General features: G+C 49.3%; 1 protein-coding gene across 1 annotated transcript in view; it reads left to right on the top strand.

The window, feature by feature from the left end:
- Positions 1-970: 970 nt before the first annotated feature.
- Positions 971-27491, top strand: part of LOC144720374 (pleiotrophin-like) — an 82262-nt gene continuing 55741 nt past the window's right edge. The window contains exon 1 of the mRNA XM_078597104.1: positions 971-992. The gene's annotated coding sequence lies outside the window, so the exon portion shown is untranslated. The remainder of the gene's footprint in view (positions 993-27491) is intronic.

The raw sequence follows: 27491 nt of genomic DNA, 5'->3' as shown, positions 1-27491 counted from the left end.
TTTCGTGACTGCAGGAATCCATGCTCTTTGGTTATTTCGGTAAAGTCACGTAGGTAGAAAAATAATAGATCACGACGTTTCGATCGCAACACAACCACAGCAAGAAAAACACTTCTGAAGTAGCTACTTCAGCAGTTTTTTTCTTGCTGTGGTTGTCCCACCTGGTGACGATTGCTTGTGTTGCGATCGAAACGTCGTGATCTATTATCTCATTAATTATAATCAACAGTTTCCAACGTCTGCGCCGTGTGTTTACCGGAGGAACAATTTCCTCTTCAGCTGATGGGGGCGGGGGAGGGTGGGGTGCAAGTGTTTGAATTGGGTGCCCGTGTCTTGTTGTGGGTGGTCACTCGCGTCTCGCGATCCACCCGTCCGTGACCAAAACTCCCCCTTAATGAATGCGCAGGTACCCCCCCCCTCATCCTCACCCCACCCCCCCGGCTGCCGAGGCAGTGGCGCGTCGGTTTACCAATCAACGTCCATTGTCAATTAACGTCTATTGTCAACGTCTATTATCAATGTCTATTGTCAACGTCCAATTACGTTGACCGACGATCTTCCCCGTGCGTGTGTGGGTGCCAAGCACGCCTGTTCGCTCTCCGCGACTTGTCACGAGGAATCTCTAAAGTGCTCCCCGAAGCCGGTGGGGAAGGGGGGTGTAACAGCGAGGACGCGCCTGAAGTTACCGGTTCGGTTAATTGTTTACCGGTTCGGTTCATTCTACTCCCGGCACGCGGCGGCCAATTGGAACAATGACAATGGGGTACGTTTATCAACTCCCCGCCCCTCCCCCCACTTCTGCCCCCCCCCCCCCGCAACTCTCCCCACGGTGGCGAGATGTTAACTACGTCGCCCGGTATACAGGAGGTCGTGGGTTCCATCCTGACCCTGACGCCTGCTGTATATTTTGAGTTTGCATGTTCTACCCGTGGTCGCGTGGATTTTTCTCTGGGTCCCTCCGGGTTTTCCCTCCTGCTATACATTTCCACACGGTAAGCCACTTCATTGAGCGATCATTTGTGGCCATGTCGCTTCTGAAAAAGAGCTATATAGCTCAGTGGGCCTTACCTGAAAAAAAATACGAAAATATAGGTTCGGTAATATATATAGGCACACAACGGTAAGTGGATCGGCAGGTCGCACGCGATGGGATAAAGTGTGGGTACCCCCAATTCTTCCAAGAATTTGGCCCTCTAGGATGGCTCTCTGGATCTTGCCCTCTGGCGGACGCCCTTTTGCCAGCAGTGACATGAGCAAGCAATTGCAGATAATCTACTTGTTGAGACTTTCGCCCATCAATAGGAATGTGGGATTTTCCCAAACCGGCTTAGTTAGGGCTGCGAACAGTCGATGAACGCCGCTAAGTTCTCTTGACCGTGAGACATCGGCTCCCCCGGTGGTAGGCCTTGGCCCGCCATGAATTAATTCATTGATATTTGACGCTCGAGATTAATGGCAGATAACAAAGCCAAACGACTGCCTAATGCACAGGGGTCACAACAACAACAACAGGAGGAGCGGCGGCGGCGGCAGCGGAGGCAGCAACGGCGCAGCCCTTGCCTGCGATGGGTTTCGCCCAGGGGGGCCACTCAAGCCTCGCCCGCTCAAATTCGACCGTCGGCTCATCTTTGCGATGATGCACCCTTCACAAAAATTCCCCCTTTTCAAAGCGGAGCTTTTGTTTTGCGGCATGCATCCTCGCCGCTGCTGCTGCTGCAGTCGATTCACAAAGTGAAGTCCACAGTAACGTTAATAATGACTACACTGCAAGGGGTTCCACCGCCGTGCTGGGAACAGCTTCAGCAGCTCAATGCACTGTGTCTCAAAACTATTTTTTTGCATTGCGTGTCCTGCATTCATAACGTTTGGCCAATTCTAATAATTAGCGATGGCCATTTGGGAGGAAACTGCAGTTCCTGAAGAAGCTCCCAACACGTGGAGCAACAACGTCGGACAACACGCCGAACAATACGAGGTAGAAACCTAAAACACATTGGAAGGATAGTCATTGTTTTGTTGTTGATTTAGGCAGGAAAGCATTGTTGAGTCTCAAGACTATTACTCTGGTGGTCCCTGCACTGGGATATTTGGCCAGTTGCAGTGATTTGCACGTGGTAGGAAACAGGAGTTCCCGGATAATCCCAATGCATAAGAGGGGTGTAAGACTTATAGCTCCACGCAGGTAGATACGATTCTACGGATGACGCATTCCTCTAAATCATCTGCGCATTAAAATGGATAACTACAGAGAATTCGATCTATCTAGGGATTTAGTCTGTACAATCATTATTCATATTCAGTGTATTTCACGGAGCAGTACAATGGCATGAAGAATAACCACGATGTGATGCGAATTTTTTCCCAAGTAGATCATGTCTATGAAAAACATAATCCGGTGCACTTTTAAAATTACTAAATGCATTCAACAGTTACAATACGAGAGCGTCTTATTTTATTGGCAGTGCTGAATACGATTAATATATTTATCATCGTACGACCATTTCCAGCTCAGCTGCAGATTACCGATGAAAACGCGGACAGCACCGCTCCACGTTTTGGCTATTTGCTCAACAAACATACAACGGGCAGACCACATATGTTTCGCATCTTTCGACCCGCTGTAAGCCAAAATAATTTGTTTGGAGAACAAGCGAGACGCTTATTTTCTTGTTTTGTCAAGGAACCCAAACCCCACCCACACATAACGTGGGTTTCGCCATCTGGCAAGAGATCTGTTCGGAGAATACGGATAAATAGTTCGCACTGTTCCTACACGCACTTACTAAGCAAAGAAAACATTTGCTTGCGAGGTAAGAAAGTTGTGTTGGGCGTGGGTGGGGGGGGTGAGATTGCAAGCCGCGTGCTTGGGTGCCCACTCGCACCCCACCAAGAGATGTGGTTCTTCTGAAAATTGTTTTGGAGTGCAGGCTTTCCCTAAGTGCATTTGCGACCATGGGCTATGCAACATGTGAACCGGGGGGCGGGACGATGACTGGTGCCGAGTGAGAGAGGTGTTAGTCGTCCCAGCCCGCCGAAATGAGGGGGGTGGGGGTGCATACAATGTATTGGTCTCTTCTGTTGAGAGATTAGAAAATTCGAGAAAATTGATGTCACGTGCTTGCTCGCTCGCTACGTCCCTGGCCAAAGCAGAACAATGTGGGTCTCTGACATTGTCTCGGCCTGTGGAGCGAATGAGAATAAACTCGTAGCCTCCTGTTGCTGCTGCATTGCTGTGACGAACGCTGTGGCCTCTTGATTTATAATTGTCGATTAAATGAGGGAGGCGCGGAGAGCTATATGTCACTGGTGTCTGGTGAGCTGGGAGTGTGCAAGATGACAACGGTGCTGCATTTGGGCGAGAGGTAATGCCGTTCTTGGTTCTTTAGGTAAAGTCACGTAGAAGGGAAATAAAAAAATATATATTATTATTTTATTATTTCCCTTCTACGTGACTATACCGAAAGAACCAAGAAGATGAATCCCTGCAGTCACGAAAGCTTTAAATCGAAATCTTATTTCGTTTCAAGAAAAACTGCGATATCTCTTTTAACACAACATTTTACACATGCTCACAGGGACCCAACTCCAGCCTTTAGGTGCTAGTGATCGCAGCGACATCAGCGTCACTTGTGAAACATCTTATGCCGCACTCACTCTCCTCCGCGTTCGTTGTTTGTTCACCACGTGCATTGTTTTTCTTTCTTGCCGGGTGCAAGAGGTTCGTGCACCACGCTACGAACGCCATCGACCTGAGTTTGATTTCCAGCCGTGGCCAATAGCAAGTGGTATCCGAATCGGCCTTGGAAGCCCCCACATTCTCGAGCCCACGCCGACCAGCGTGTGGCAGAGGTCGCAAACGGGTTTTGATTCCTTACCCGTACCCGGCCGCACCAGGGTTGCAAACGGGTACCCGGGTACCTGTACCCTACCCGTACCCTACCCGAAATGAGTGACAAACGGTGACTCACCGGTGACTCACGGCCTACCCGTACCCGGCCGCACCAGGGTCTCAAACGGGTACCCGGGTACCTGTACCCTACCCGTACCCTACCCGAAATGAGTGACAAACGGTGACTCACCGGTGACTCACGGCCTACCCGTACCCGGCCGCACCAGGGTCGCAAACGGGTACCCGTACCCGGCCGGGTACAGGTAGCCGGGTATCGGGTAGGGTACGGGTATCGGGTACCCGGTTGCGACCTCTGGCGTGTGGTGAAGTATGGTAGGACAACGCCCATGACCGACGCGTTGTTGAGAGGCCTTCATCCGGCAGTGTATTGTCAAAGAGCTGTCCTGTCAATGTGTATTTGTATAATAATAATTAGGATTATTTTACTTGCGGAGGATTCAAATGTTTCGACATGGGGGCCGGATGTTAGCGCAACTCGAGCAGAACAAAGCAAGCCTGGTGTCACGTCGTGTTATTCTGACTTGAGATTGGTCCACTATAGTGCAAGACCACAGGCCATTACAATGTAGCATAACTTATAATGATCATATAACTATACGTGTGATAAATAGCAGCCCATATGTAAATCTACTGCTGGATTAGGGGCTACTCAATGCCTCCGTCAGTCAGTAATGGGGGTTGTTTGAACATATTTCACGCGGGCAGTATCGCATCGCTCTGTTGCTACGTAGCTCCGTGATCTGTTTTAATAGACATACCGCGCGACTGCAAAAACCAATGCAGCCAATATGGCAATGTATTCTGCTGCTAAATTTAAGATAAGTAAATAACCGTTGCTTTACTGAAAAAAAGAAATCATTAAAATAATCTCTCTGAAAAAAACCTATAGTGTAAAATAAATAAATTAAAAAGCCCAAATTGAAGGCTAAAACGCATCTTATTTTATCACCATATTTGGCCCTCGCTGTGAGAAAACTGCATTTTTAGAGACAAAAAAAAATGCTGGTCTCCATGCACGTGTCTGGCAGCAATCACTCTCCACAGACACAGCGAGCCCCAGCAGCCTACCTTGGGACAATTATGGCTGTGTTTTATTTTAGAAGCCAAGATTGGGGTCTCCTTTTTCAGAGATTATAGTTCGGGTCAATCGTCGCTGCACTGCAGACACACAGATTCCAGCGAGTTCTGTGGTAACCAATCGCGAACGCCCTTCGCGGGCGTGAGCGGAGCCCAGCGTGGCAGGGCCCAAACGGTTCCCTGTGTGATCGGCCTTCCGTGACCAAGACGTGATCGCAAATCAGTGGCTTCGCATGGGAATGATAACAAAGTGGTGAGTTTTTATCGAGATTATAGTTTAGAAATGTGCACCGTGTGATTTTCCGGCCAAGTGATTCCTCGCCCCATCTGAAATTCCAGATCCGTATCTGCGTTGCGAAATTCAAATTTCGAGCCGAAGTTTAAAAACACATTAAAGTTTATTATTTTGTTTTATATATATATCTGCACAATTCCTATCGGAAGTGTGCCCACTCAATCATATTGCTGCCAAATCTTGCAACTGTGGTGGAGTTGTTGGATACACCGTCTCCAAGTCATTCGATTTGGGTTTTTTCACCCTGAATTTATAAAAAGTGGATATGTTATTGAGAGGCCGAAGTACATCATCAATTTGGTTTCAATGGAATGGTTATCATATTTTTGTGACGCACGTAACGATGCATTCCTCATCCACCCATCGATTAAAACTGATGTTGTCTGTAAGAGGCGATCATCTTCAAGCTGTGTATGTCTTATGTAATTATTTCACCTTAACCCTGCAGCCATTGGAAGGGTTTCGTTTACTTTCCAACAGCAATAGGACAATAATGTTTTCATACAATCGTGACTCTGAATTGAAACAATTTATCAAATCGTGCAGCGAAGTCACGAATTACGGAGCTTCTATATTTCTCTATGCAATTTCTTTCCCATCTCGAATTTCGGTGACGTCTGAACCAATTCCCCCCACACCCCTCACCAACTCCCACTGACCAGCAAAAAATATCATCGAACAACCCGTATGACTCGCTCGTTACGGCAAGACGTTCATCCAGCAGTGGATTGACAAAGGGGCTCGTCAAATCTGTCCTCTGCACACATCCTTTACTTGGGGGCGGCCTGAGCAAATCACGCATGACCGTGGGCAGCGGTGCTGTAAATGCGAAAAACCTTCACATCTTGTCAGATTACGATCTTCAAGGCTGCCCGGCGCGCACAGAAATATCAGTCGCGCGTCTTTCAGCCACTTTGTTATAATCTGCCCATTGCTATGGAATGGCTGTGCCGTGCAGGCCGCCCATCGTCCGCTATTAAAATAAGCCCCCCCCCCCACCCTCTGGCCACGAGATGGTCTCGAAGCACAGCCAGGACTGACATCGTTCATGTTCGGGCGCGGATTACAAGGCTGACGTTTACATGAAGGTGGAATCGGGCAGAATGTAAACTGACAAATGATTGTTGCAGTGAAGCGCACGCTTGCAAACGCTGTGATAAAAGGGCATTTCCGATTTTAAATGTTTTTTTTTATAAAGGTCTAAAAGTTAGACTGAAAAGTTGGTCATCTCTGTTGCCCATCGTGAGGCACTTGCAAATTCCACATTCCCATGGGAGGGACTAGTCCTTCTATATGACAGCCTCTGGTAACTTCATACCAAGTGATCCTCCTTATACTGACCCCGGGAGATGATGAGACCTGAGTTGACCTTGGCCGAGATGTGAACTGATGATCGAGGGGGGGGGGGGTCCTGAGGCAAGTCCCGATGTATCGATTAATCGATTGTACGTGAAATAATCGATCCTCACACAAATAATGAGAAAGAATACAATTGAGGAAATGGTAAAAAAAAATGTTTTATCATGGCCATCAATCGTCACAATTAATCCATTTACCAGAGAAGGATGAATTTCGAAATACCCAAGTATTTTGTATTTTACTCTGAGCTGTTCCAGGCTGGAGTCACACGCGGGGGGCGCGTGCATTGACCTGCGCGTCATCGTCTGCCACGACGCTTTGGGATTCTAAAGGTGGGCCCGTGCTGTGCGCCGTTGGCTCGCTTTCTGGACAATGTCTGCGCCGTGAGTATTCAGCTACGGGCGGGGGCCACCCAGGGCAGTCGCATCGGTGCCTTGTGCGACACAAGAATGGGGCGTCCAAGCGTATTGGGAGATGGGGGGGGAGGGTGCCGGTGCTAATAGGTTCGTAGCTGCATCGTCTGCATTCTGTCCAATAGCCCAGTAGTAAAGTGCTTTATGCCGGCCCGCAGTAAAGAGCTGTTAAGAAGCCCTAATTAACCCTGTGGTTAACTTTGCCTTTTCACCCCAAACTCTGCTTATAATTGAGGTCATTACAGCAATAGAGTGGGGGGGGGGGAGGGGGGTTAGAATTCTTTGTATAAGTCCAAACCTCCATTCCTTTTGTTGTTACAAAGACTAAGGGATGCTGTTGCAGCGGTTGTAATGGTTAACACACCGGAGTGGCAATCCGGAGGTTTGCCGATTCCATTATTTCTCACGACGTGACACTTAAAAAAATGGGTTGCAAGTTTCTGAAATCCTTCCCGGCCACCCACCCGCCCGCCCGCTCCTCCACCGCCGCCACCCCCACGCATCTGTCCACCCAGAAACATAAATGCGTAAACGGCCAATCGTCAGGTTCCCACGTGTGGCCCTGGCGTGGGAGAGTCGGTCAAGTACCCTCCGGAGCCGCCCTCGAGTGGCGGCCCTTCCACCCAAAGTGGTGCGGTGCAGAAGAAATTCCAGGTCCGCACCCTCTCCCCCTCGCCTTTTGGCAAACGTCGGCAAGGTGACGCGGCAAACTGCAGTCGCTTGAGACAACGGCGTTGCCGCAGCTCTTGCTCTCTCGTCGCAGCGACGACATCGGCAACGGGGCCCTCGGCTTTGTGCGCGGTCGCTTGTCCGTGTCGAGGGGACGGATCGTGCGTGGGTGTGGATGGCCCGATGGGGAGCGGTGGTAATCTTGCACGCCGAGATACGGTTACTCAGACGCATGTGATCGCGGTGTTGTTTCAACGACGACTCGTGCATCGAGAGTAAAGGGTTGTTGTTTTTTGGGTTAGATCGCGTAAACGTAAACGTGTCGGTAAACCCTCCACCACCCGCCACAGCCACGTAGTAAGATTTGTCACGTAAACAGAACGTGCCAATCGGTCGTTACTTCAGCACACCGGTGCTTTGGAGATTAAACATACAGCATTAACAAGTCGAGTTCGACGTTTCGCTGGTAATCACACAATCAGCTTCATCGGGCAATGAGCCAAAATTGGCTTATAACTCGTACATCTTGCACATTTCACGTTTATTATGATGGTTCCCGTCTGAAGCCTCTGCACGCAGTTGCTGTGCATGTTGTATTACTGTGTTGCCCATAACTAACTCAAATCCTCTGTTGTGAACTTGAGAAAATATATATTTAGATTTTAAATCCAGCTCGTCTCGCTAAGTTAATCCTCATTTCCTGCTTAACGTCGTGCAATAGTTCGGAAATGCCGGCTGATACAAGGGAATAGAATGGTGGTGCAGTGGTTAGCATGTCATGCTACAAACCCAACTACCCGAGTTTGCTTCCTGGCCACGGTTGCCACCAGTGGCAAGTGACATATGAACCGGTCCTGGGCTAACCCCCTCCCCCCCCCCCCCCCCCCGGGTCACCAACCCCGCATTGACCAGCATGGTGAATTATGGTCAAACAACCTTCATGACTGCCACAGCAATAGGGATGCCTTCATTCAGCAGTGGATAAGCTGTGCACATTTTTTTTATTACTCGTTATAGGTGGGCATTTTACATTTTGAGCAGAGAAAAAACGTTCAATTCATTCGCGTGCACATGTTGCGTCTGGATGTCTTCCAGACCCACCCTAGAGCCTTCGCCCGTATGAGATATTATCAGTCTGGGTCACATTTCTGCTGGCCAGTGTGACCCAAAGTATTATTTTTCAGGTCCTCGGATCAGCGATGACTTTTCCATCTGAGCGGTGTTCTCTACATTTAGGAGGCAGCTGTGACCAGATCGCAGGGATGCGCTCGCTGTCGTCAGATCTCTGAAGCTAAGCAGGGTTAGAGTCTCCTTGACACTTGGGAAAGGAGATTTCACTGCGTATACACCAGATGTTGTGGGGCGTGTGCTGTGCGGTGGCCAGGATCTGGCAGTGCAACAATTGGTGTGGGGCAAGGGGCAAGACTGGGTTCCTTTGCGATAGCACACGGCGCTAATGTAAGCCGTAAGCCACGGCTGGTAATCAAACTTTGGCCGGCAGGTTCACAATGTAAATACACGAGACACCTCGATTTAAAGCTTTCGTGACTGCAGGGATTCATCTTCTTGGTTCTTTCGGTAAAGTCATGTAGAATGGAAATAATAAAATAATAAAAATAAAACATAATAAAATAATTATCACGACGTTTCGGCCACAACACAAGCAGCCATCCTCAGGTGGAGAGCAGGTCTGTCGAGTGGCTGAAACGTCGTGAGAATTATTTTATTATGTTTTATTTTTATTATTTCCATTCTACGTGACTTTACCGAAAGAACCAAGAAGACACGAGACACCATTACACCGCTTCATCCCTATTATGTCTTACATGTTTTTATTTGTTTATTTTGGGTACTCCAGCTTCCTCCCACACGAAACCAAGCACCAATGAACCGGAACGAGCCAAACGTCCCAATGACGCAGGACCATCCAGAGTGGTCCTGAGAATCGGCAGGCCCTCCTGGATATCAAGGACGATTATGATTATGAGTCACGACTTAGCTTCTGGGACCCGCGCCGTCGTTGTATGCACGCACACCGGACGTGTGGTCAAACGGGGGAGGGGGACGGGGGATCATGGGGGATGTCCACCTCTTGATGTTAAGTGGGGGCGATGCACCTGGATGGCACGGAGGCAGGCATATAAACGGTTGGCGGTCGACGAGCTTCGGGAAGCCGAAGTTGTCAAATCCGCTGGCAGCGGGGGGCGGTTTGCGGGGGGGGGGGGTAGCCAGCCCGGCCGCCGTTCCGCTTTGCTGCAAGGGCCAAAAGTCCCCGGGGGGGGGGGGGGTGCCGGCGCTCGAGATTAATGCCAGGATGTGTGGGCATAATGGGGGGGGGGGGGGGTTATACTTTACGTTTGGCAGCAGGAGATGGGATTTTGCCAACAAAGATGTCCTTTCTGTCTGCGTGTTGAGTAAAAGAAGAGCCTCGGGGAACGCTGGCATGCTGGCCAAAGCCACACATGGCCACAACAGTGGCACCTTTCAAGACGTGGGAAAACATTGATGCGCACGCATGTGTGTGTGTATGTATCTATGAACATATATACTGTGTGTATGTATATATATAACTGGCAGGCCAAAGCTGCTCTTGGAATTATTTAATTATGAATGGCTCACAAAGAGTAAAATTAAATATTAATTGATACCATAATGGCTTCATGTACAATGTTGTATTATTCGTGCGGCCTTGCAAGCAGCCGTGTCTGCTAATATGCCGTCTCTCATGGATACGGCTCACGTGGACCGAAGGAGACCATTGTTATGTCGTTGTAATATATTGACATTATCCGTCTTTTGCGCAGAGTACACGATGCATTATTTATCGCGCGTTCTTTTAATGCCCACCAAAACAAAACCCATCTGGGAATTAAGCGCAGCGAATAAAAAGGGGGTGGGTGGGTGGGGGGGGCAGCGATCCCGTATTTGGGGCATTTTTTGCGTTGGGAAATCAGCAGCGTTCGTCAAGACGATGCAGTCTTTACGAACGCTGCCGTCTTTGTCCTGAGTGGTCACGCAACTTGATCCGATTCTGCAAGAGGCCTGAACTCGCGGCTGCCGCTTTTTCAAGTAGCAACACAAACGGAAACTAGGAGACAAAGGCAAAGTCTGCCCCCCTCCCCCATAGCTTTGACAGACTGTTGGGAAAAGTTATGTTTGCGAGCACCTACTAAGCTTGGACGGGCACACGGGAGGATGGGTGGTTCGCTCCACGGTCGGCTGTCTTTGTCTCCCCAATTATGATGTTACCCGCACTGCGCCATGTATACATTTAAGGCTGAGTCGACCCAGGGGAGGCCCAAGACTGATTCAGAAATTCATCACTGATGTCGGCCGTGCGAGGGAATCGAACTCGGGTCACCGGTTTCGTAGCGCAGTAGAATCGCCACAACCGCTCCCGAATAGGATGTGAGAAGCCACGTAAACACACGCACGCGTGGACACGCACGGGACACGCACGCGTGGACACGCACGGGACACGCACGCGTGGACACGCACGGGACACGCACGCGTGGACACGCACGGGACACGCACGCGTGGACACGCACGGGACACGCACGCGTGGACACGCACGGGACACGCACGCGTGGACACGCACGCGTGGACACAAAATGAGAGTAACAAACGGGAAAGAGGGGCGAGGCAGGAGATCTCTTTTAAGCCGACGGGGGGAATGGATTCGCGCTTTGTTGCGCTCGGAAATTCTCGGGGCCGACCTCCGGCTGTCAGACGAGGCGCTGCGCTCGGCGGCGGCGGCGGAGGAGGAAGAGCCAGCGTGAGGCTCCCTTGGAGAAGCCTGACAAGCGTGATGGATTAAAGGGCCGAGCCAACAGCGCCCCCCCCTCCTCCTCCCAGCGTAGATCCGCACTACCCCCCCTCCCCTCCTCTCCTCCTCACGCCCCTACCCCACGGCCACCACCTCGCCAACCCCACCACCTCACACGGCGATTCCCTTGCACAATGCAAACAAGGGATAAGAAAAGACACGGAGGGGGTCAGGAGAATGTGGGGGGGGGGGAGGCGGGGTGGGGGGCGGTGGTGACGGCAGGGACGGTGGGGCAAGTTGCGGAGGGGAAGAGCGGAGCGGATTTCAAGGGAGCTGTTTATTTCAGCCTCAGTGCATCACAATCGCGGAGGATCAAATGAAGAAAGAGGAGAGAGAGAGAGAGGGGGGATAAAAAAACAGCTTCATTGAACTATGCTTGCATTTCAAATGGTCTCTGGTGAACTGTCAATGGATCAGGCTCAACCCTGATGGGTGCACAGTCGTGGCGAGATAATTGCAGTACATTTTTCTTTGCCTGGATTGGCACACCACCGCACGAAACAAACTGCCATTGTCCCCTCTTGATTTCACAGTTTGTTATCACTTTCGGATCCGGGGGGGTGAGGGGGAGGGCGGCTAGGTGTGACCTTGTATGCCACGGGGTCGGGCTGCGATCGCCGCACATCTTCACAGCTGAAGGCACATGGGTGACCCGCAGAGGGGGCACCGCTGCCCCCCCCCCCCCCCACGATGAAACCGCTGCCCTCGACATTAACTCTGGCTGGATGGCGCTGCGGTGTGTAGTGCTCGCCTCGCTTCGAGTTGGATTCCCAGGGATCTGCCCAGACCAGTGTTCTACACTCATTTCCAGAGGCGGGGAAGGGGGTGGGGAGAGGCACTTTTGCCGATAAGACATCATCGGTTTGAGGGTCCGCCACACCATTTGAAACTATTTTTTTTTGACAGCACGATGGTGATGGGGGTATTTCCACATGTTGTGTATTGTCGGGGGTCTGCAGGTCAGAGGTCGCACTCAAGGCCACCAGGGCCCGTCAGTGGCACGTGGGGCTTGCAATGAAGAGCACTGGCCCAGATCATCATCCTTACAGATCGATCAAATGAGACGTGCTTACCCAGTGAGCATGGAACGTTGGGCAAACGTTCGTCCAATGGTACCAACCACATGTCAACTTCGGGCTAACGTTGGTCCAATGGTTCCAACCACATGTCAACGATGGGGAAACGTTGCCTGTGGACTGCCATCGGTAGTCGTGATACGAATAGACTGGCCTCTGTCACATGATTGGGAATTTCCACCACTGACGAAGGCCCTCCAGTCAAAGTGAGTGGCTCCTGTTGCATTACAAGTGTTGCGCACACTTTCACTTGAACATTCGAATAATTCTGCTTTTCATTCATTCAACTATTGACATTTACGTGTCAGCCAACATGGCAGTGCAGGAGGAGGTGGAGCGGTGATGCAACGGTTAGCACACTGTGCTGAAAACCTGGCAAAACCCAAGTTCGACGCCCCCTGCCACAGTTAACGACAACGGCGAGCGACATCTAAAACCCGCCCTGCCCACGAACGCACATTGTCCAGCACGGCGAAGTATGACCCACGCGACGTGGAGAGGCCTTCATCCAGCAGCGGATTGACACTGCGAGCTGTAACTGATCATCATCATCATTGTGACAGTGCAGTGGCGTATTGCAGCGTTGTTCAAGCGAGGGAGGCGAGAGTGGTTGGTCGTCAATGTGACAACAATGGTTTCCTGTCCCGTCTCCCCTTTTATTCTGTGCGAGTGCCCTTCCGTGACAACTTTGGCAGCGACCCTGTGAGCCATTTCTATCCAGAGCGTGCGCAATAAGGTACACCATTAGGCAACCGCCGTCAATAATACCCAGTCCGCTCGCGCGAACAGCCAGGCTTCTTTCTGAGTGTAAAACTCAACCAAGTAAATACAATTTATTTTTGCTTAACACGTGGCACCCTTCTGGCATAACTCTTCCACCCAAAAAGCTTTTTTTCCCCCATTGCCCTTCTAGATGTTAAATTTCGATTTAAAGCTTTCGTGACTGCAGGGATTCATCTTCTTGGTTCTTTCGGTAAAGTCACGTAGAAGGGAAGTAATACAATAATAAAAATAAAACATAATAAAATAATTCTCACGACGTTTCGGCCACAACGCAAGCAGCCGTCCGTCTTCACCTGAGGACGGCTGCTTGCGTTGTGGTCGAAACGTCGTGAGAATTATTTTATTATGTTTTATTTTTATTCTTTTATGACTTCCCTTCTACGTGACTTTACCGAAAGAACCAAGAAGATGAACTCCTAGATGTTATCATTAGCTTGGGGAGCTGCACGTATGCAAGCCAGTGTGGATGCAAGCTCACGGTTATTTTTCTATTTTGTCGTTTTTTTTTGTATAATATCACGCTTGTTTCGCTACTTCTCGGCAGTGGGGCAAAGTTGACGTGAACGGCTGATATTCTTAGTGACATGCCTGCCAGGATGGAAATGGAGATTATGATGGAAACCGCTTCTGTGTCTTTTTTTATGGGGAATTAAAATGTAAACAAGCCCCACACACAATACTAGGAAACCGACTTTCCCTGTATCCCTTCAGTCTGAACTCTCGAAAACGCGGTCCTTGAATAACTTCTGTTCTAAACTCATCCTCCTGCCAGGGAGTTAAGTAATTGACCTTTCTCTTAATGGGTTTCTCTCATCCTGCGAAGCAATTTATGATCTGTTGCAAGTTTGCAGACCTTTGCGGCATGCAGATCAATTTAAATGTAGCCGCAGACAATGAGTTATGTCGTTGCCCCGCTATAAACGGTCTTATTCCACTGCGCTTTGGTGATATCTCTTGACCATGATGTACGTCCGTTTAACTATCAGAAACGGAAGCGTGTGTTAGGCTCAATGAAAAATGTGACCGCTGTAATAAATACTACTTTTATTAGGAAGCCACTGGAGCTATGCACTCTTACACCCAGATTGAAAACCCATTTCTTTTAGCGCTGATTTTTGTGTTTAGTTTATTGTCCTTCTCCCGCACCTCCGATGTGCACGGTTGGCTGCGTACGGTGCGAAAGAAGTTCAACGTAAGAAAACAAAACTTTACAGTCGAAACAAACATAGGGACAAGAAACCGCAATCGGTGGCAAGACTTCAACCCAATTCTGCGCAGCCCTAAAAACAAAAAGGCAACCCAATTGGTCGTTGTTTACTCTTCAGCTTAATCTGCGAGTAATCTGTCACGAAACAACCCCAATGATGGGATTTATCAGGCGCCAAAGCTCTTGCAGAACCGCCTCCCGTGGCATCTCCACATCGGCCAGTCTCCTCGCACGCCCCTGTTCGCCGATGATGATCATACCGCAGACGGGTCCGATTAAACTCGCAGATACATCTCTTGGGGCGGGTTGGGGGGGGGGGACCTTGTTCATCGAGGACGATGCCTATTACGGCGTCGCACGTTGTGATGGATCTGCTACGGAGGGCCGCACGACCGATGGTGTTCATGCGCCAGCGGCGCCGGCCGCTCTGCTGGCCGGCTCCCTCTCTCTGGCCGCTCGTTCGGTCACGTGCCTTTGGCGTGCCACAAACTTGACCTCTGAACCTTTTCCCACGTTGAATATGTATTATCTTCTTCTTCTCCCCCCCCGCCGCCCACCAAATTCATTCCGATTGTGCTTTACGCCACGTGACTGACGAAGAAGCATCCAATCCCATGTCTGGCACCAATCTCTTATGTCGTCGTCGTCGTCATCAAGCCATTGTCTCTTAAAGCCTTCCTCCCTTTCCGGCTCATTCCATCGTTCCAAACAACGTACTCTTACTGTCCTTGTTCTTGTCCATCCTACTACATATGTGACCAAAATAGTTGGCAGTTTCCATACACGCGCACAGGTGTACAAAAGCACACACACACGTGCACAGCGGGGAGTAACCTAGGATGGATTGACGTACGGACGTACGGACGGACGTACAAACGCACTGCAGATAGATACATATATATCATTATTATACATACACACTCATGTGTTCGGTCATCTCAACCGCACACTCGACTGAATCGCACTTCTGTCTGGACGAGGAACAGCTGCACCCGGGCCACCTCCAACAGGCAAGAAGCGTGAATGGGACAGTAATAGCATCTCACGTTTATTGATTGCGTCTGGATTTGACGGCTGGGGAAAGGGAAGGGACTCGAGCAGTGTTGGCGGTGGGAGAGGGAGGACGTGGAATCGGAAGCTGTGGGGAGTGCAGAGGGAAGTTCGCGTCCTCGTCTGCGTCCGACCCTGTCGTTCATCACCCTGCCGTGTGGAATTCACACGAACGGTTAATAATTCACGAACCATTGTTAACAAAAAAAAAAGAAAAACGAAACTGCCGTCTCAGCCGCTCCTCCTCTCGCTCGTTCAGCTTTCATCCTGCCGTGTGTACAACAGGTGACATTAAAGTGCGAGTCTGGGATTCATTGTGCATGCATTACGCCTACATGTTCATGTCCTAGGTATGCATGTTGAACTTATTTCGCGCCGTACGCGGCCAACCGTGCTAATCGGAGGTGCGGGGAGAGGACAACAAACCTAAACACAAAAAAAACCAGTGCAAAATAAATTAGTTTCCCCGTCTAGATGGCAACGTGCAAAGCTCGAGCGGCTTCCCAATTCGCTTCAACGAAGCCCCATGCCTCCGTCGCGCTTCCATCGGGTGGCAAGGAGCCAGCGGCGATCCTCGCTCGGGGGGAGGAGGGGAGAGGGTTTTGTGAAATATTCCGATGCGCCTCCTTGCTGCGAGCGGCGCCGCCGACGAGCTGAAGTCGGGAGGCAAAGGAAGTCGCAATGAAGAGGGCCCCGAATGCCGGTGGGGGGGGGGGTGTGGGGGGTTACGGACATTAGGCTCCCTCGCCGTGCCGGCTCGCCCCGTGGATCATTGCCGGCCACCGCCGCCGCCTGCAGGCGTTCGTTACGAGCTTGGAGGCTGCTGCACCGCCACAGATGATGAGCCGTGCGGAGGAACTCTAATCAATTAGTGCAGCAGCAGCAGCAACAGTAGCAGCAGCAGCAGTAGCGATGCCTCTCGGTTCGCCGCTGGTGGAAACATCCTGGCGCCGACGTCCGGCTCTGGTACATTTCTTTCCTTCGCCAAATAAAATGTTGGCCGCACTCAATCGGCCGCGTGGGCTCTGTGCGCGCGCGCGAGGGCCACGGGCATTGCGCGCTGCTCGCTGAGCCCCCGCAATGCGTGCAGAGTGAACGTTAGCCACGCACCCGCACCGCCCTTCCTCGTCCTCTCCGCAACCGTGCCGTTCATGGTTCTGCCCGAGATGAATCTAAGCGCCGTGTGCTGTTGTTAGGAACTCGCCATCGGCGTGGTGCCTTGCTCTGCATTTCCTTTTGTTTCGTTTCGAAAGGCCGAAACGATTTGAAGAGCGACAACGTTTCGAATGGCTCGCCTTGGTATGCACACTGAAAAAATAAATTCCGCGTAATTTTTTCGTTACGTGTAGAAAATCAAGAATTGCAAACACCCTGCATGTGGTCACTCCATCTCCATGGTGATGGATTCACAACGCGGGGGACAAGCTGATAATCACAGAATTCAGCACGAGCGTCACATGGGATTTTTTTCATAACTTCTAAATGGCCTTGCATAGCAGGCCACTGCGATACATAAGAGCCCATTTTGTCTCCGTATCCATTAGGAGCCTGTGTTGGTCTTATAATTACATTACCGACGAATGGCACGATATTAATGTAAGGGGAGCTAAGTTAAATAATTAAATAGTCCCGCCTATGGCATGTAGCTGATAAAGCTCCCATCACGCGGAGTGAAACGTCAGACATCACGCCGAGCAACGCGCCACGTGGCCTGATAATACACCGAGGGGCTCTTACGAAATGTAAGAGTGCTTGTTTGTTTGTTAGAGGACTTCTCAACGACCCCCCTTTGCCGGCTTGACTTTCCACAAATTAGACGTAACACGGCGAGCCCCGGGCATCACTGCGACGTGCCACACGTGCGCCACATCAGGCAGCGCTTCGCCGCAAAAACGCCATCGAATATTGCCGTAGGTCACCCACTATTCCTATGGCCACCCCCCCCCCCCCCATTATCCCCCAATAACCAAGGCACCGCGTACTCACTGGGTATCGATTCTGCCCCCCAACGTCAATATCTGGCCATAATGAAACCCAGCGCCGCCACCTCTGCAGCGTTAGGCCTCGCACTCTCTTTATGAACTTTTTCACGCCATTGATTTTTCTGCCACGGCTAAAACGCCAAAGCCATTTCCAGGGCCGTGTTATTAATACAGACTCTCGCGCAAAGAGGGGAGGCGGGGGTGGGGCTGCATTGGCCGCACTGCGTTTAAAAACAAACGCGCAGCAATGGGACACTCGGCGTTTCCGTGACGCGCATTTGCGAGACTCGAACGCATCCCGTTTAAGTGAAAGGGTAAAATGGTACCTGGAAGAAGCGCGCTGGCGCGGGCGGAGTGGCCCACGCGTGGCTCGTTGCCGTGACGTCTGAATCGACCGCGGCGATCGAGCTGCGGATAACGGGGAATCCCGAAGGTATTTACCAAACGCCAGCAACGGACGAGAGCAGTTCGCGAGGTCACGAGAATTGCCACGGTTACTTCACGGATATTCGTTACGTTTGAGGATTCGGTTGCAATTAGGAACCTACCTCGATGCTATGTAGCACACGTGAGATTGGAATAAACACAAACACTGTTTACTGGCCAGGGAAACCTCAATGAGGCTCGTGATTTTATTTCTGCGTGTATAGCCCTCTGTCAATCCACTGCTGGATAATAGCCTTCCTATGCCATGTTAGCCATGGCGGATGTTTGGCCATGCTTTACTGCGCTGCTCAGTGCAGGGTGGTAAAGGGGGCTTCCCATGATTGGTTCAGATATCACTCGCTGCTGATGTTAGCCGTGGCAGGCAATCAAACTCATGTCGCCCGTTCAGAGTGCAACGTGCTATTTTTTATTTTGAGGAATTAATTAAATTCAAGATTTTCACTGCATTTCACATGTCTACAATCTACCCACTCCACTATGAAGTACAGAATTATAGTCTAGTTCGTGCTGTGCCCACTGCACTATGAACCCGGTGACCTCGCGACCTCGGTTCAATTCCCAGCTATGGTGAATAATGCAGCGGGCCCCCGTCACCAAACTAAACTGCTCAGCACGGTGACGTTTGGTCCAACAACTCCCACGACCCACGCAGATGAAGCGAGGCCTTCATCTGATGGTGGGTTGACAAAGAGCTGTGAATATTTATATTTTTATTAAATGTGTTTGTGCTTATACTGGCCCTGAGTTGAGATGATTTAAACAGAGCAGAGCCAAACGGCTTTGTGAACATTTCTCTGTGGCCCGTGGCACGAGCAGATACGGCCATCATCACATCCCTGTACAAGCCAAATCCACTGCTTAAAGCCACTAGGGACCTCAATAAGCTGTGAAGCCAATTTTGACCACAACAACAAAATCTACCAACGATCATGAACGACAACTTAAAGCGTAGGTTTTACACACTGTAGCGTAACGATAACGATGCATATATTTAACACGTACGGTTTCTCTGTCGCTTGTAATCCACGTGCGGCTTTCGAGTTGGGCTTCGTGTCGAGCGTGGAAGATGCCCGCAGGAGTGCGTGGTGGTAAAAGCTTGAGAGAAGAAACGGCCACTAAAAATGGCAGTGAAAAACCTGGAGAACCGCACTGGAATATCGCAACGAATCCAAATCAAAATCAGAATCTGTATTTATACTGGAGGAATCCGATGAGCTACGATGCTCTTTTTCACAGATGTTTAGTGGGGGTATACGGTAAAAACGTTACAACAAACAGTACAAAAACATGACAGTAGTCTAAAGTACAAGAAAGGTAAACATATCACCCACACGCAAATAAACTTCAACCAGCCCCATCCTACCAGGCAAACTCCGCTGAGGGATTAACGTATTTTTCCAAAGCGACCTGGCCACAATTGATAGCTCAACAGAGTGGCCCATCATTTGGACATTTATAGCAGCAAAATAATTAAATGGTACTGCTGCTGCTGCGTTGGCAGTGGTGCACGAGCACAATTAACACGAACAACTACTCAACGCCGTTCGTCCAATAACAAACTGTCTGCACAATGGTGTTGCAGTGCATGAAAAAGGGCCAATGCCACAAAATGTCGCCGATCTTATATCTTTTTTTTTTACTTGTAGGGCCAGTGTTGTTGACGAACGGTGGTCGCGGTTTTATTTGTGGGACGATGCAAAAGTAGATTTGTAAGGAGTGCACTGCGGCTATGCTTTGAGGTAATGTGGTTGTATTTTTGCATGACAAAATGATGACGAAGCCACAATAGATGTTGGAAGAAACAGTTTGGCTTTGGAGATATTTTTTTGTAAATATGATACACTGTGGATGGCAAAGAAAAAAAGGCAATCATTGATGATCGTTTTCATACAATTTATGGGGTCGTTAGAAAAATAAAACACGTTTTCATTAATGTCACGATTATTGGCCACTCTATGGCTTTTTCTGGCCCTGCCCAAAGACTTGGTTTGCATCGATCCACAGTGACCCCCAGATTGGGCTGAGCTAACCTAATCGAGACATTTAACATTCATCTCGTAATTCAGGGTGACCATCGATAAAAGTGAACGAAAAACTATGACAGCCAAAAAAGGGTTGTCGGCTATTATATCAAATGTGCCGGAGAATTAGTTGCGTTTAATAAAGCCCTAATCTCAAAGGTGATGTTACGATGAATAATATCAGATATAACAATGTCAATTACTGCCACGTGCTCGCCAGTGTTATCGCTGACAATCTCCGACGTCCGGAGATTGTGACCGATTTCGGATCTGCCGTGACAATTTGAAACTCGACCTCAGCTGACCGTGCGTGGAACCACGGCGCCGGCGTGTCTTGGGCCTCATCCCCGATGCGTGGCTCCTGCGGGGAGTGTGGCACCTCTCCCACTTGCCATCATTCCCACCTCCTCCCCCCTTCACCCCCCCCTGCCACCCCGTCCAATGCCAGAGAGAAGCGAGATCACCATTTTGTGTTAAGTTGAACCAGGTTTTCTTGACGTTTTGCGTTACTTGTTAAAGCCCAAGTTTATATTTGCTATCGTTGTTATTCCATATTGTGTGTGGTTATATATAGTTGTGTGTGTGTGTGTGTACATATGTATGGGGAGCGGTAGTGCCGTGGTTAGCGCACTTCACTACGAACTCGAAGACCCGAGTTCGATTCCCGCTCACGGTCAACACCAGTGACAATTATCTGAACAAGTCCTGGGCCTCCCCTAGGTCGACTCAGACTAAAACGAGGAGCTGGTGCAGTGTGTAAACGTCGCTATTAGGGAGAAAAAGGCGGTCGGGCATGGTGTTGGCCACCCACCCCCTCGTGTACCGTGCCGGCCTTTATATGTTGCTCGCTAACTGTTACATATTTCAAGGCTATATGGGGGATCTTTGTATTTTAATATATATGTAATCACGGCACTGAATGACCTCTGCGAGAGATGCCATCGACAGCGTGCATCACTTCTGCGTTGACCCCCCGTGACATAAAATCTGTTAACGAGGACAGTTTGGCTGAGAGAGGGGATTAGCGTCTCTCTGTGAGCCCCCAGTAAAGAGTTGAGCCACGCAGGCCCGGGTAGCAAGCAAGCTCGAAGACTGCTGTGGGTAACCAGCCTTGCCCAGTCGACGTACCGGGCAAGCGGTCGTTGGAAGGCAGCGTTAGATCGGAACCGAGTGGTGGGGCTGTGACCGACAAGACGGTTTGACCAGGGCCCGATTAAGATTGTGTAGGCCCCTGAGCTACAGGTACTGTGAGGCCCCCAGTAATATTTTCAACAGGAAAAAAAGGTTAAAGAAAAATAAAATTGTCTTTTTACAAGGCCAACAACAAATAAAATTCAGCACTCACAAATTAAATAACTTTTCACTTAGTCTCTGAAGGCCCTCCAGCTGGCGGAGGCCCTTTGCCTGCAGCCCCTAAAGCCCCCGTGCCTCAATCCGGCCCTGCGTTTGACTCCTCTGCTCAAGGCGAGGCCCGGGCAGCCGGTGAAATTAATTCACGGCAGCGCACGTGCATCTGCACTCTTCCATCTCCAGGACTTAATTGCTGGGTGCTTAAGTGCTGTGTCACGATCAAAGAGCGGACCTTTCTATACCACACAAATAGGCGGCTTTCATTTTCTTTTTGTCAGTTAGGCTTGGTCGTGTTAGTACATTTTGCAGCTATGTTCAATGTCGTTTGAATTGTTTTTAGTGTTGCCTTATTTGGGTCGTGTTTTAGATAAATAATAAACTTTTAAAATGTATGTCCTGTGATGGCTGGGAAATGTATTTGAGGCACCATCAGCATTGGTATTCTAAAAAAATCTATACGTATATGGATTGTCTTTGAAACAATGTGGCAAAACGTTTAGATCACATGAACAGACCTTTATTTTTAGGTCTCTTACAAATAAGGCCTTTTAGGGGCCACGTACCTGTAGCTTTACAAGTGGAAATTTTCAACCATTTGTACCAAGAAAACATACTTTTTTGGACGCGTAAAACTAATCGCGAATGTGAAATGTTACATATTTCACCGTAATCATGAGCGTGGGAATGTTACTTCTTTGATAGAACCATTCACTTTGCAGCAGCAGCAGCAACAGAAGGATTAACGTCCAACGCGGCGTTTCCAGAGTGAATAGACGGATACTGTTCTTATTTTTGGACAACACCGCTGCTGCATATTTTATAGGATATATTACAGGGGATGACAGCGTGTTGGCAACCGTAGAAAACATTGTATTCACCGTGAGCAATTTCATCTTGAAACACGACCCAGTCGTCCTGCCACCATGCACCGACCTCTCCCCGCCACCCACCCACCCACCCCCACCTTTACTTCACCAGTACGAGCCCTGCAGGCCGAATCACCGGAGGCCAGGCGCCGTGTCCGTGGCCGTGCACACAGGGGGCTGATTGTGCGCTTTGGGGAGAAAGACTCTACTCTCGCCGAGCGCGCGCATTCCAGGTGCGCGCGTTTAACGGCGGGGGGGGGGGGCAGGGAGGGGGCCTGGTAAACGTATCCGCCGCCAGGTGACTCGCCGGAGCGCACACTGCGGATAGGCGCGCGTATCCAGGTGGGAACGGCCGCGGTGGCCGCCACGGTGGTGGCTGTGATGACGACGACGGTGGCGAGAGAGGATGGGCCGTCAGGAATGCTCTCCCCCCCCCCTCGGGCTGGACGCGGTGGCGCGCACGACACGCCGGGCCGCGGCGTGAGCACGCAGAGCAAAGAGCCGACGGGCCCCAGAGCGTCCCGAGGTGCCCCTTTCTGGCTTCATGAAAACAATGGGCGCAATGGACATCAAGATAATTATCCTTGAAAAAAAAGATGAATTCTCTCTCATCCCTATCTTGTCTGGTCTCTCTTCTCTCATCTCACGACATCTGTCCTTTGTTTACATTTCTCTCATCTCACTACACCTTTATCTCTCGTCTATATCTCTTCTGTCATCTCACTAGGCTTCTATAAATTGAAAGGGGTCCCCGATCAATTCTTTTTTGCCGAGGGCCCCAATCGGCCAGCACCACCACTGCGCACGCACGGACGCACGTCCAAGTCACTCACGCCCGGCGCTAACCAATCACTCCCAATTGCTTAATGAATGCTTTCCACATTGCCCTTAAGTCTGAGATTTCTACATCAAGTTGTAATCGGCCACGAGATTGATTCATGGCGATGTGTCTTTTCTTTTTTTCACACGGTCTCTTTGATCGTGCTCCGCTGCCTATCCTCATCGCAGAGCGCGCTGGCTTGATGGAGCCACGATGGCCACGTGTGCAGGAAAACATGGTGGCGAGAGCGGGGGGGGGGGGTGACATTTTATTCTGCCACACATGATGTCTTGATTGGCTTTGTGTAATGTTACAATGTTATGGCTATTGGGTGAGCAGAGACAACGGCGGATAATTCTTTAGCTCACGGGTTTTAACCGCCCCCCCCCCCCCCAGTTTATCCTTAGTAAAGAACTCTTAGACCTCTGAAATAAGGGCTTCGTTTATCGTGGAATATTTTTCTCGGGGCCCCCCACGACGGCTCGGACCGGTGGGGGAAAGGTGGGTTGTGGAGGGGCAGGGTCAGGAGAAGGGCCAGCTCCAGGCAAGGCAGCTCCACGGTTCAAATTCATCCCCGCTCTCAACGGCAGCTTCGGGGTTGGTTTGCATTAACACTCTGACACACCTCGCGGTTGGCCGAACAATTGTACCCGACGCGAGGTAAGTCGACTCGACCTTATGACCTGGCAACTATTGCAGGGATTAGAAATGTATGGCCCTTTGGGTATCGTTCAGGTGAAAACTCCCCAAAGCTCAGAGACCTCGGCCAGAATATTTTCGGTGATCGTTCGAGGGCACCACCATGTAAGTCCGAGACTAACCATCGCGGTTGTGCTGTACAACGGCACTCTGGCGTGTTTTATGGTTGTAGCACCTCCGATTAGCGAACGTAATTGAACGTGCATGCGTGCATGATGTCCGACGTTTCACTTTCTGAATTCAGTTCCCGAAGAAAATCTCCCGGCACGTGGAGCGAGACGGCAGGACATTGTTCGGAACAACGCGGCAAATCCAGCCAGACAACGAATCTGAGAACAATGAAGCGATGCAGGATCTCTCTGTCTCTTTAAATACAATATCGTCAACTGTAACTTAATTGGAAGCGATTGAGCGGTTGGACCACTTGGAACATATTTTTGCTTTTGTTTCTCAGCCCCGATGGCTTTGTTCGCTTGCGACCAGGGAAGGTTTGCCATAAGAAGTTATTCGAGCTTTCCTTCGAGATGAACAGATGCCCAATTAAAGGAGCAGTCAATTCATCCATCCATCACTTCGCAATCCGAGTGGCTCAGCCACACTGGGCCCTGATTAATGTGGCCGGCGACAGCAGCGGCGGCAGCAGCAGCAGCAGCGCCTTGCCCGTGGCTCTGCCCGTCGTACTGTCGGCACTTTCTCATTATTCTCTTGAGCATCGGTTATTTTGGACATCCTAAAATATCGCCATGGAAACGAGCCTACGGCCATGAGCATATTTAAGTGTGTGGGGGGGGGGGGTTATGGCGAGAATAAGTGCGGCATATTGCACGCCCCACCAATGCGTTTCAAAATATGAGATGTGCAATGCATCTGGACAAAACTACCCTTTGTCATATGCTTGAAATTAAGAGGTGGCTTGAGTTGGGTTTCCATCATCATCATCATCAGCCATGGTCAATCCACTCCTGCGGGATATAGGCCTCCCCCAAAGTCGTCACCGCTGCCTCTCACGATATCGCGATGTAACCGCCCTTGCACCTGCGCGTGAACTTATTTAATCGCTCCATCTCCTTAGTAACGGGCCTCTCACACGTGCCCCATTCTTTGGCTGGCTTTCCATAGTATTTGAATACATTATAATATTATAGTTGTAATAATATTGACAAATTATAATTTACAGCCCTCCGTCAGTCCAGGGAGGCACCCATGTCAGGTCCAGGTATCACTCGTCACTGATGTCAGCCATGGCCAGCAATTGAGCCAAGGTCAGCAGGTTTGGAGCACAGTGCCCTAACTGTTGCAACATCACCCCAGTACCAGGACTATCATACAAAGCATACATCTCAAGAATGAAACTGGAAAGAAACAAATAGTTCAACTTGTAACTTTTTAAATAAACCGACAATATGCAAAGTCATAGGATATTGACTAAAATACCCCGCTTTAGACCTGGTCAAGATATAATTTGGATGAGTAAAACATAAAACAAATTAAGTGAAAAGACGCTGTTTGCTATTTCATGTATTAGCCAGGTTGTTCCGTGTGAGTTTATCACACAAAACCAATTACGTTGTCTCTGACCTTCTCCGTTGACGATGAGATTCGGTGAAGTTGTGGCATCTGTTGAAAAATTCTATTACAAAAAACCCACGAAAGGTCATCTTATCTATCAATTACATACGAGCACGACAAAAAACATCCCATCTGTTACAAAATACTCACCATTGAAATGTCTACAAATGCGCAATTAGCAAAACAAACTCAACACACTCACCAACGACATTGCCTTAAAATAATAAACATATATAATATATTATATCATGGGTAGTGTTGTTGACGAGTGTCAAGTTTTTTGTTTTTTGTGCTTGTGCACCACCGCCAGCAGCTGATATAATTATTTCAGGAGAGAACTGTGACCCAAATCACACTAGACGAATGCACCACCCAAGCTGGTCAAAACTTGGAAGCTCAGCGGGATTTTTGAGCCTGGATGAAAGGCTGCCTGGTAACACCAGATCGTTATAGGCCACAGGAGTAGCAAGAGATTACATCCATACATGTGTGTGGAATTTTGAGTATTATCCACTCGTACGTATGAGCTTTCTCCGGGCACTCTGGTTTCATTCCACGTCCCAATCCTCATGAAAAAGAGTTTTTAGATTCGGTGAGGCTTTTCTGGATAGATAAATGGCATTATTCGTATTATTCTTGTAAGATGCCAGGGTGTAACGGTTATCACACTGGATTTGCAATCTAGAGGTAGTCGGTTCTAACTCCCGCTGGGGCAGTTGAAACATCGGGTAGGTTAGTTTAACACTTTCGCGACAAATATGATCCATAATAGATGTTTTTTTTGTTAGATCACGTCAATATAAATGTGTCATTAAACCCACCACCGCCTGACTTGGCCATTTATTAAGGTTTGTCACGTAAATATAACATACCAATCCGTTACTAGTTCAGCACACCGGTGTGTTGGAGAGCAAACCCACAACATTTACAATCTAAGTACGACGTTTCACCAGTAATTACAACCAGCCTCATCATGCGACAGCCAGATTTCTGGAGAAATCCTCCTCCTGTTTCGGTCTTAAATAGAGGAGGGGGGGGAGGGGGGTAAATACGTTGTCGTGACTGAGCCAATCGGGTGTGGAGACCAGAGGGGGGGGGGGGGGTTAATGTATTCGTATTTGTTCCATTACTTTGATGTGAGCGTGTTGTTTATAAGCATGACATTGGTCAAAACCTGTGTCGCATATTGACCATTGATGCACTGTATTCTGGGGGTGATAAGAGAAGAAGCTGCAACTAAAATGTTAAGAAGGTTACCTTGCTGGGTTTCTCTAAATTCATTATGCATGCTCCGTGATCCCCGCACATTCTAACGGGATTAGAGATACGCCTAGGTTATGCGACCCTTCTAATGCGCTTACACTCTATGTTTAGACTGCCAAATGTTTGAGAATGAGATTATACATTTTTTGGCAAGTGTTTTTTTTTCCCCCCGCCCATTTCAATTCTTTTGTTGCGACCGGAGATGGGGGGGGGAGCTCATAATGTTATTTTGCAGTTGCCTGGAACTTTGGCCGGATTGTTTTGTTGTTGCCCAAAGCAGTGAAAGGGCCTTGCGTGTCCTGCACTGAAGCAGGTGGCGCCTGCTTACCTTGGAGGTCCGATGCCTCACCACCACAAGTGGTGGCTCCAGGCTGGTGCACAGCGCACACTCGCAAAGGACCCACCACATTCATGGATCCTATAAATGTCAAGCAATTGTTGTTTTGAATAAGTAACAACTATTGTTATTATTCTTGGTTCTTTCGGTAAAGTCACGTAGAAGGGAAAAAATAAAATAATATTCAGATAAAACAATTGTTTTATTGTTTTATATTAAAAAATTGTTTTATATTAATATTATTATTTTATTATTTCCCTTCTACGTGACTTTACCGAAAGAACCAAGAATATGAATCCCCTGCAGTCACGAAAGCTTTAAATCAAAATTTAACTATTGTTATTATTTAGCTTTTTTTTATTTTAGTAAACAACAGTCCCGGTACAGAGCGCGGGCGACTGATATTCCGCGAACGACGGGATGCCCTCGAGGCAGGCAAAAGGGAAGGTGTTTGGGGTCACTGCCCTACTCA

The sequence above is a fragment of the Lampetra planeri genome, chromosome 8 (assembly GCF_965212315.1).
Source record: "Lampetra planeri chromosome 8, kcLamPlan1.2.h2, whole genome shotgun sequence".
Lineage (NCBI taxonomy): Eukaryota > Metazoa > Chordata > Hyperoartia > Petromyzontiformes > Petromyzontidae > Lampetra > Lampetra planeri.
This window is presented reverse-complemented; position numbering and strand designations above follow the sequence as displayed.